This window comes from Cavia porcellus, unplaced genomic scaffold (assembly GCF_034190915.1).
Source record: "Cavia porcellus strain 051 isolate PalLab524CR breed Dunkin Hartley unplaced genomic scaffold, mCavPor4.1 scaffold_21, whole genome shotgun sequence".
NCBI classification, from domain to species: domain Eukaryota; kingdom Metazoa; phylum Chordata; class Mammalia; order Rodentia; family Caviidae; genus Cavia; species Cavia porcellus.
In genome coordinates, this window is record NW_026947504.1 from 48,819,382 (window position 1) to 48,830,981 (window position 11,600).

The following is an 11,600-nucleotide window of genomic DNA, read 5'->3' on the forward strand; positions in this document are numbered from 1 at the left end:
CTTTCTATGCAGAAATTTTTCTCCTTTGACAAAGCATCTCAGTCACTGCTGAAATTAATAGCAAAACTTAACAAACAGCATCAGTTTGATTTGAAATTCTGATATTATGAAATAGCTTATCTGATTTGTCTACATAGTCCTACTAAAACTCTATCAAAATCTTTGCTCTCCTATTCAGTAAATACCATTTCTATACTTATGTCTCTTTTATAACACAAAAAAGCAAATATTTTCTTGGGTGTTTTCTATGATTACTGTTAGTGCTGTTTTTGCCATGTATTTATCTTATTTCTGCCTTTCACGACTTCTAAACTCCTCAGATCTTTGATTTGAGAATCGCTTTTCTTTACATTACAATTAGCTTTTTCTCATTTTCTTAAAACTTTCTGTATTGTTAACTCTATGTTTTTGTTTGCAAATGTATTTTTGCTGTGACGTTGAAATGTATGTATGGCTGGAAAAGTATTACAGGTTAATTTCTAAATTAACCTGTGATTCTTCTATTATCTTTCATAGTACATATATTCTGCAATACTTTTTTTCCCAATACCTCTCATCTAGTCTGACCTGCAATTTATATCTTCGGTTGTTTTCTCCGAATCCAAAATTGTTACTTAATTATTTTCCAAGGTGAAATTTCATGTTTGGTAATTGGTGTTATGTGTAAATATTTCAAATTTTTCCTTATCCTATTTGATAATATTAAATTCAGTTCCTTTTGTTTTGTAATCTCACACCTGATGTTTATTGCTGTTGTCTCTTTTATCTGTCTGTTGTTTTAGTGGTTTCCGTTCATTGTGTCTTCCACTCCTGTGTGCTTATTTTGAGCTGCAGCTTGGATATTGGACAAAATTTATTTCTGGGATAATTTCAGGCCTAGAGAGAATATTTTCTCAGAAGAGAATTTTGTTAGCTTTATCTAGCATTGTATGGGCATTAGAATTTCAGGAAATATGTTTAGTGCAGTTATAGCCTGTTAAGGTCATTGTACCTCTCAGGTAACAGAAACTTGGATGGCTATTAGTGGTAATATCCTGATAATTCTAGTTTACCTTTATCTGGAAATTGTAGTAAGCGAGGATCTTAGAAAAGTTATTATAGTTTTTACTTTGAAAAATTTACTTTGTGAAAATTCTGAGCACTTGAGAAAAATCTTCATACCATTTTTTTCTCTTAAAGTTGCCCCAAACACTGTTCAATTTCACAGCTGCTTGAGTTAGATAGGCAAATGCCCTGAAAGCAAATGCAAATTATAAGTGCTGGATTTGAATATCTGGGTTCTTGTCTTTCCTCGGATTTGGATATTAATACTTAGCATTTGTTGCTTTAAGAAGTATTGTAAAAAATAGCTTATATAACTTAGAGAACTTTTATATGAAGATAGATGGAAAACACTGATTTCATGTAGCATTTTTCCATCATTTATTTTGGTAGTTCTTGCCTGAGAAAACTATACTTTTCCTGTTTTATTAAAATGAAATGAGAATAGGCCAATGGATAGGAGTAGTGACAAAATTACCAATTTATAAAGCTATTTTACACACAAGGAATCAAGTACCCTTAAAGGACAATCACTGTTAGGTTTATTAAATTAAGTTTTAAAATGTCAAAGTAAACAAAATCAGAATGTGTTCTCTAAAACATTGTGCCTTAAACTTTGTTAAAAATTCCACAGGTATATAATCATAAGACACATGTGCCTCCAGCAAAATTTAACCTTGTTAAAAATATCCATGGGTGCAAAATTACCTCATTAAAATAAGAGCGGGATATGGTATCACACACCTGTAATTACAGCAGTCAGGAGGCTAAGAGGGTCACTATGAGCGTGAAGTCAGCTTGGGCAACATAGTGAGTTCAAGACCAACCTGGAATACATGGAAAGACACTCTCGCTAACTTCTTCATATTTCACAAATCTAGAAACCTCCTACAAAGAATATTCATATATTAATTTTAAAAATAAATAAATTTAACAATGAATAAAAAAGACTCTCAAAAGAAGTAAAAATAAATTTAAAAAATAATTTTCCTTAACAAAAAAATGATACAGAGGATTAAAAATTATATTACCCAAATATTTTATGAAATGAAGTTAAAATAGATGGAAAAGAATTTTCTCCATTCCCTCATCTTGGCTAAATTTTGAGTTTCACGTACTCAAGTGTATATTTATTTAAGTAGGTTGATGCATATTTATTTAAGTGAACTTATTTCTCACTTTGTGACATTCTAAGTTATTGTTTAGGCAGCAGTTGAGAGTGTGAAATAAAGCATGTAATTATACTGTCAAGGAAGAACTTATTAGGAAAATCACTTTTTATTAATTGAAAGAAGTTCTATGGTCACTGTCTGAACCTTATTAGTTGTTTTGAAATAAATTTCAGATTTATATGAGAGATAAAATATAAATAAAAAATGACCATTACCCTGTATTATAACTCTTAAGTAGATGAAATACATCCTTAATTCAAAAAGCAAATGATATTCTAAATACTCACAAATCAGACTTCATAAATTTTACCTTAATGGAGAAATATGCTACATGAATTTTGAAAGATTTATGCTTTTAAAATCTGCGTTTTTAAATTTTGTCCTAAAATAACTTCCTTGTGGGACACTGACTTCTGAAACTTTATCTTACAGTACTGCATGTCTATGAGCTAAGCTTGTGTCATAGACTTGTGATCCTTAGAAATGATATTATAAAAAGTCACGTATAAAGAATGTTTGCTTTTTTTATAACTTGGAATAAACCGTCTTGCAATGACTCAGTATTAAAGGAAATAAGAGATTCTGGTCTACAGAAAAGTGAATATATTCAGATTTATTTTAAAATGATTGTGAAATGCATCATGCAAGAAATACACACAAAATGTTTGCCAAAGAAATTCATTAAGTCCTGGAGAATTTATGAAGGAAAATGAAGAAGGGCATTTACTCATTATGAATACTGTATTACAAGAGGGCTTACCGTGCAAAAAAGAATCAGAGAGAACAGCACGCTTAACAATGTGCAGGGGTGGCTCAGTAAGGTACTTTTGAGAAGATAAGTTGCCCAGTGATGACTGAAGTCATGAGGTAGCCTGGTGGTCTGGGTTAATAGCAGGGATAAAAAACAAGTTTTGAAGTGTATCTGTCTTATCCTAACACTTTTAGACAGTAACTGTTAAGGACTTGAGAACATTTTTGGATGACTGCGATTTCTATCTTGTCAATTTTTGCATGATTAGAAATACTTTTGTTTTTTGCAGAAGAGTGACACTCAGTTGCCCTAATTAGGTTCCATAATCGTTATTTGAGAATGCATTTTTAGAGTAATTAGAACTAAAGACCAGTTTCTAGAAGGAGTGTTTTTAGAAATTGAATCATAAGTGTATATAAACAACTTCAGTGTTAGGGGAAACTATGGAGGCTGGAAAATCTTCAGTGAACGATGGCTGGTGAAATGAGAGAAAGAGTCAAGTGGGAACTCCTGAGTTACAAGAATAAAAATTAATCCCCAGTGAAAGGTTGAGAGAGCAACTAAAAAGACGGGCTCTTAAAACTAAGAGAATGAAGACAAAGGAGCAAAGTATTAAGGGGGAATGTAAGGTACAAGTAATAGAATTTCTCTTTTAAATGCTATAGTAAACTCTTTGTATACTCTACCTCATGTAATTCTTCCAACAGTCTTACGAATTAATATGTAAGTAGTGCATGTAATACTCTTTTAAGTCCCCTCTATGACAAAATAACAGTTGTTAATGTCCAAAGCCAATAAGCCAAAAGGTAATCAAATGAAAATAGTTAAAAATCAAAATTTAAAAATCAAAACATTTAATGTATCTATTAGCAAAATGAAGTTTAGTGTCTTAGAAGCAATCTATTAGATATTGGGAAATTTACAGAAAATATTTTATAAAATGTATTTTGAAGGTAAGAAATCACAAAGAAAGTTATAAGGCAAAGATAAAGGCAGAATAATTTGTACAGACAAGTCTTAAACAATAATGAACAAAACAGGAAATAATTTAACATCAGGAAACTACTTCTACATCAATTTTTTCCTCTAAGAATTGTGAATTTTTGAGTTATTTTGGGTGGAAGGATTAATTAATATATATAAAATCTCCCATCACTGTAAGTAGTATCTAACAGAAATTCAAATAAGAATAAAATTTGCTATCTATTAATAGGTGACCTTGCTGAGTTAAATTTTTGAAGCAAGTGGTAAATGCAAACTAGATTATGATATCCTGAGGAATAAGTAAAAAATATGGTAGTGGAGATAATCAATACAAATTCTGAAACTTTAAAATGTTTGATGATACATATGATTGCACTATGGATGTAGTTAAGTGGTATGATGGAAATTAAAGAAAAACAATGTTTATTAGTATGTGACATTAGTAATGCTTTTCTTCATACAGATGGCATTTTTAAAACTTACCTCCAATTTCTATGTATTTTACATTTAGACATTCAACATTTTTTATCACACCTTGTATATGATACACATATATAATAGATATATATTTTCTACAAGTATATATTAATCATGAGGTACAATAAATGTATATTATATAAGAATATATAATTATATGGCATGTTTCATTATGTATATTTGTGATATTATTTGCAAGTGTGTATATTTAAAACTATATTCAATTTTTTTGAGAATATACGCAGTGGTTACCCTCCTTTTTATATGAATATTAGATGATAGCAATTTTTGCAAATTATTTTTGTACTAGTAATCAAACTCAGATCTTGCACTTGTCAGGCAGGCACTGTGCCACTGAGTCATATTCCTGGTCCTGAGAGAAAAGCTATTTTTAAGCAGCCTTTTCTTTACTTGTTCTTAATGCAATTGATATTTAAAATAAATTGTTCCAAAATATAAATAGTAAGTTTATAATTTCAAATGATAAATTAGGCAGCCATAAAAATCAGATCTTTCCTTACCAGATCTTAAGGAGATTTGGTTAGTCAAGAATGCTGGAATTAAATTCAGTCCCATCACTGACCAGCACCCCTTGGACATTAAAGAGAATATTCAAACTTCCTGTTGAAGCTATCATTAGTGTGCTCTCTTCAGCAGCATGCATAGTAAGATTGGAACGATACAGAGAAAATTAGCACAAGCCCTGTGCAAGAATGACACACAAAATCATGAAGCATTCCATATATAAAACAAAAATGAAATTATCATTAATGTTCAAATTTGACTATCCTCCTTTCTCTGTGCAAAAGGGAAGACTGTTTCTTGATAGACCAGTATGGATATAGTGAGATCTGTGGCCAATGCTTGTTCTCACAGATTAAAACAGATCAAATATGAAAATAATAATTTCTCCAGGCAGAAAACAACCTTTCCTGGAGAAGCATTACTTACTTATTGCCTCTTTTTGAACTCCAGGAAAGGATTTGGCCATGGTAATAAATAAATGGATCAGCACATTTCATGGGCCAATAAGTGGTGAACCCTAGGAGGTTCTTTCAGCAAAAATGAAAATAAGAATACAATGTTTTCAATGCACTTAATTCGGTTTCATAGTTCCTCCATGAATGAAGTTCACCATGTTTAACTCTAGTAAAAGATTATTAATTGTATTGTTTATATTCACATTAGAAAACTATACTATAGACAAACAATGTTTGTTTTTATACATAATTGTAACCATTTTGCTCAAAAGAAAAAAACAATTGGTATTGGATCTCAGAAGATCAGAAGATTGATATAAATACAGACAGTAAGACCAGGCTCAGAAGTTTTCAGTTGGGAACACAGAACCCATAGGTAGCTAGACTAGAGGGCGTGTGTGTCACACTCTGGTATAAAATTTGCCTGTTTTTCCCATGTTGAGAATGTGCAGAAGCTGAGATTAAGGTGAGTGGACTAAACAGGTCTGACCGAAAAATTTTAAGGTATCCAAGTACTCAAGTTGACATAGGTATTTCCAGCTATTTTTAGACACATCTGCAGAGAACAAACAGCTGAAAGAATTGAAAATTGTGAAAAGTTTTCAGGTCCAACACGAAAATGATTGAGTATTTTTGTCTGTCAGTCTAAAGTATCTCAGAGAAAAGGAGATTGATAAGGAGACAAAAGAAGAGGCCTTTAATGTGGGCATGGGAGAGCTTCACTGGGAGGGTACAGAGGCTCTCCAAGGAGAACTAATAAGTGGGACTACTTTTGTCAGTTTTGGCTGGGGGAGGACTTTGGGAGGTGGGAAAAATGACGTATTAACTGCTGATTTGAAGGAGCATCTGTGTAAAACAGGAGCCAGAAAGATTTACTGGGGGCTGGAGGTAAAGGCTTGAGTATTTGTGGAGTCTTGGGATTGGAAAGGGCTCAGTGTATGCACACAAAGGAAGTGGGACATTTATCTCTGGAATGGGAAGAACATAGAAGTTACTCTTGGAGAGATAAATTCTCTGGGCCCAGTACCAAGTTGGGAGGATGTAGTTAATCCCCAGGCTAGCAGAATCTATCAGAAAGTAGCTCCTGCAAAGTAGGGATCAAGGATAATATGATTTCCAAAAAGATTAAGTTTACAAGACATCAAATACTTTAGATGAGGCAATGACAAAAATGGCTTGAAGGAATCTCAGGAATTAACGGAACCCCATTCTTCCCAGGCTCAAGAGTGTAAAAAGGTATGCCTTGGAAAGATGTTGACTCAAGAAGAGACTCGCAGTGTGTCCTAGTCATTCCAGGCTGCCTACCTGAGTTCAGAAATCAGGCAGTGAGCCGAGTCCAAGGGGACTACACAAGCTCCCAGTACAACTTGGCATCATCCATGTGATATCATTTTACAGACATGTAGAATACTAAAGTTAATAGGTCACAAAGGCTACCACCCATATTCCAGAAGAAGGCCTGGGAGGCCAGGCAACAACATATGGAAGCCCCGCTCAGAGCCAGTGGGATGGCTTGTCATGTGTGAATCTGTAAGAAGGAAGCCAAAGCTGCAATGCAGAGCTGAGAAAGTGAAACATGACCGCAGTGTGGAATGTCTGTTCAGGGAAAAAAAAAACAAACAAACAAGCAAAAACCCACAAGCAGCAAGTAGATACAGCCCAAGAGAGAGCCCAAGTGATCTGCAACCAACAAGACCATTGGGGCAGAGGCTCCCCAAGACCTTTGGTGCTCACATCTCAGCTTAATATGCCCCGGAGTGTTGGACATGGAGCTTCAGAATCTAATATTTTTCCTGTCAGATTTTGGTCTTGTTAGTGTCACATTACTTTCTATCACTTTTTGCCTTGCCTTGTGGAGTGGGAAAGTTTACTCTGGGCTATTATATTTGAGAATATTTAATTTTCTTATTTATTTTCACAGAGGCCTCAGAGTTTGCTTGATTCACAGAGAAGACATTGGACTTGGCCTTATCAACAATGCAGTAACTGTTAGAATCTGCTAATACTCAAAAGTTGAGTTAGGTGCATTTTACAAATGACGTGAACCTGCGACTTTTAGGGGACAAGGAAGGAATGTTTAGACTAAAATGGCCTCATTAAGTCTCATTCTGTCCGAAGTAAGACTCTTGAGAGGTCACTAGATCATGGAGGCACTAATGAATACATAGCTGAATGTGCTATTAGGAGATAGGGCCTTGTTGGAAGTGGGTTACTAGAAACACAAATTAAACTTCTCCTCTTTAATGTTGTGGATGCTAGGTATTTTATCCTACATGTGGAAAGTGACTAATATAGTATTCAAATACAGAGAAAAACAAGATCATGTTTTCACCAAACCTGCTTTAGCCTATGTATGTCTATAAACACATTTATTCCTTCCTCCGAGTCTCAACATTTCCACCATTACCAAAAAGGTTCAAGTGAGACTCAAGACAAAGTCCCAGCTAGAAACTCTTATAGATTTCTAAAAAATTACATATTCCCAAAGTGCAATAGTGAAAGATAAATATTCTCATTCCAAAAGGAAAAAAAAATAAAATAAAAAACGGGATAAATAGCAAAGAATCTCACAAAGGCAGGACCATAGCCCAGCAGAGAAAACATTAAGTTCTTTAGCTTTGCATCTGCATCTAGGGGAACATGGAATTAAAATGGGAATTCCAGAGAACTTGGGTGATTCCATCCTTATGACCTGGGCAGTTGAAACCCAAATGGTCTTTTTCTCTTTGGATGGCTTTGCTTACTGCCTGTGGCTTGCCTTCATAGATCTTTCACATTACTAGCATCTTTGACTTTTGGGTACAGTACCCTCACACTTACTCCCACAGATTTGTAGACACACCTCATAGGGACATTTTGTGTTGCCACAAAACCTTCCTTTGGAATCTGGATGAAGAGTCCATGACTCGTGGTTCTTGCATTCTGCATGCCTAAAAGAACAGGACACCATGGATGATTCCAAAGTTTGACAACAGCTTGAGCATTCACCAGAACAACTGCTTTGAATGCTGGATATTTAAATAAGGAAAAATAAATCCCATGAACTTACTTCTCCTAGGCAAATCTTCTGGAGCAGGAGCTCTCTTCTGAAAGAAAGAATATATTTTTGCATCCTTGATTATGAGACTAGTAGAATCTTGGTAACTCCTAAGATACTTTCAAGACATTTTTCTTCTTCTTTCACAGTACTTGCTTTCTTTCCAAAGGCATGGATTTCTTTGACAATCACATTTGCTTTGTCCTCAACTTTTTGTGTGGTTGTTTGGAGTCAAAACACTCTGCTGTCCTTTTTCCTTCTGACTCTCTGATTCTCACTTATGCATCTGTCTAAAAGCACCCAGTGTTACCCATGAGATACTATGAACATTGTGCTATCTTGAAATTTCCTCTGCCAGATCACCCTCCCATAAAATCTCAGAACAGGGGCAAAACATAGAGTGTTTCTTTTTTAGAGTATAATATGCATGCTTTCTAGATCAAAGCCCAATACAGTCATTTTACCCTACTCAAAACTCATGAGCATAGTCTTTAGTTTCCACATTCTTAGATTCATTGTCATCCTCTGCAGTGCAATCAGATATGCCCATCAGGCTCTGCTTAAAGGATTTTAGGACTCTAGCCTCCATTTCCAAATCTTTCCAAATCATTCCTGAAAACCAATGTTAAAGGCTTCTGAACCATGTGGTTAGGAATAGCCACAGAACTGATTCTCTTCTCTACCACCTATTTTCAGTACTGGCCAGCTTTCTCATTACGAGGACAAAATAGCCAACATCCACACTAAAAGAAAGAAAGATCTCTTTGGATCATGTTTCAGTTCATGATTGAATGGCTCCAAAGCAGAAAATCATGGCAATAGAGCTTGGTAGAGAAATGCTTCTTACCTCACTGTGGCTAGAAGCAGAACCCAGGGTAACAGAGTCAGGAAGAAATATACCTTCATAGTCATGCCCCATTGACCAAACTCCAACTGGGCCTAGCCTCCTAATATCACATCATTTATGGACATCAGTATATTAATCCACTAATAAGTGTACTTACTCATGATCCAGTCAGCTCTCCAAGGAGTCTTTTTATCTAGTCCAACTGACAATTAAATCAACTATTTAAAAAATGTTAAAATCTAAGAGATGATATCTTCCCAGTTTATATTTACCACAGCTCTAAATATTTTATGATTTAGATGAGAAAACATAATGCAAATCCTAGGAAGTTTACTTAACATTTGAAAAATATGGCACCTGCATTGTATGATAAGTGTTATGAATTCTTTTTTTTTACTGGGAATTGAACACAGGGCATCTCACATCTTAGGCAAATACTCTACCACCAAATTATATCCATCTGCAGCTCTTAATAAACTTTATAAAACCAAAGGAAATTATCAGTTTTTCAAGTATAAAATCATGGCAAAATCTTTCTTATTTTCAAAATAGTTGTTTCTCATTAAAAATAATAAGAATGATAAGCATTCTTTGGGCATATCATATTAGAATAAATTTTTAACTATATTTGATAATCATTGTGAATTTATACACTGCTAGGGATATTATAAATTCTAAAGGAAATTTTTAGAAGTGTATTTATAGAAAACATATCAACAAATTTTAAAAATTTTCAACTCAGTACAAAAAATGTTTTTCAATCCATTTAAAATACTTACTGAGCATTTAATAAGTCAAGGCTAATAATTGTTATATGTAGATGTTCCCATAAAGCTTCATTTTTTCCTAGGTGGCACTTTTGAGAGGCAAGTAGATCATGGATGTGTGATCCACATGAAAGGATTAGTTATTTGATGAATTCATAGTTAAATATGATGTTGGAAGGTGACCCCTGGTCATAGGAGGAGGGTCACTGGGGATGTAGCCTAGAAAGCTCTATCTTCCTCCATTCTTCTCTGATTATTTTCTGTTTCCTGCCTGTCAAATCATAAGCAAGCTTCCTTTCCCATTTGCCTCTGCCGTGCCATCCTACCTTGGAGCCAACCAACTATGGACAAAAATAAAACTTTCTTCCTTTAATGTGTGTGTGTGTGTGTGTGTGTGTGTGTGTGTGTAGGATAGTATTGTGTCCCAGAATCAAGAAAGACAATAATCATAAATACTTACAAAGATGTAGATGAAAAAGTTTAACAGAAAAGCTTTTGGAATATAATATTGAAACAAAAAATGCTGATATAATATAGCACACATTTACAAATAAAATCTATGCTGTCAAGAAATGATATAGAAGGATGGTGAATTGAAAACTGACTATCGCTCTGGAGTTCTAAGCAAGCAAGTGGGCGCCATCAGTTCCAGAGGCTGGGTGGCCTGGGGTTAGTGCCCCTTGCAATTTCCCCCAAGTCCAGCTAGTTTGGGACTCTCACTCGGTCCCGCACAGGGAACTTCATGGCTTCCAGGTGTACTGGACCAGCGCAGTGAGTCCTGAGCAGGCCTGCAACAGCCTCCCTGCTCCCGGACATGCTTGCCAAGACTCCACAGTTCTATGCAAGCAGGCGGGTGTCATTCATTCTTGAGGCTGAGCTTGAGCCTGCCTGCCACACCCACAGTTACCCTCTCTCAATCCGGGGAACTGAGTCACCAGAGTCCTAAGGAGTGAAAGCATAGAAGAGGATTTCCAACAGAATCTGGAGAAGCCTTGGAATAACACTTGAAACACAGAAATATAGGATAATGACAAAATGAAAGACAAAATTACAATCTCAAACCTTCAGCCCATTCCAAGAAACCTTAGGAACTAGGTACACAGAAGAAAATATAAGCCATACACCTGAAATATTGGACATAATAGCAACTGAAATAAAGAAGCAACTCAGGGAAGCTTTAAAGGAATCCAAACTAGAATCCCAGGTAAAAGAAGAAGTGATAAAATAAATGAAGGAGAAGCTGAACATAAATAAAGAAGAAATAGTTTAAAAAATTGGAGAACTAAACAAAAAGATAGAATCCCTGGATGCCCAATATAAGAAATAAATAGAATACATAAAACAGATGCAAAGTTATACAGGAAATCAATATTCCACTGAAAGCTATAAAAACCACGTAAATGAAAGTGAAGATAAAATTTCAGACCTTGAAGACAAGATATTGCAGCTAGTGAACAGGAAAGGAAAGATCTTTTAAAAATAAGGAATCAGGAAATAGCAATTCAATAACTGCAAGATGATTCAAAGAAAAACAACGTAAGATT

The 11,600-nt window shown here is 34.7% G+C and overlaps 1 non-coding gene across 1 annotated transcript; it reads left to right on the forward strand.

Annotated features, from left to right (window-relative positions):
• Positions 1-5,066: 5,066 nt before the first annotated feature.
• LOC111753783 (U6 spliceosomal RNA) lies at positions 5,067-5,173 on the forward strand. Its single transcript, XR_002788568.1, has one exon. It is a non-coding gene; the product is annotated as a U6 spliceosomal RNA (small nuclear RNA).
• Positions 5,174-11,600: the final 6,427 nt, after the last annotated feature.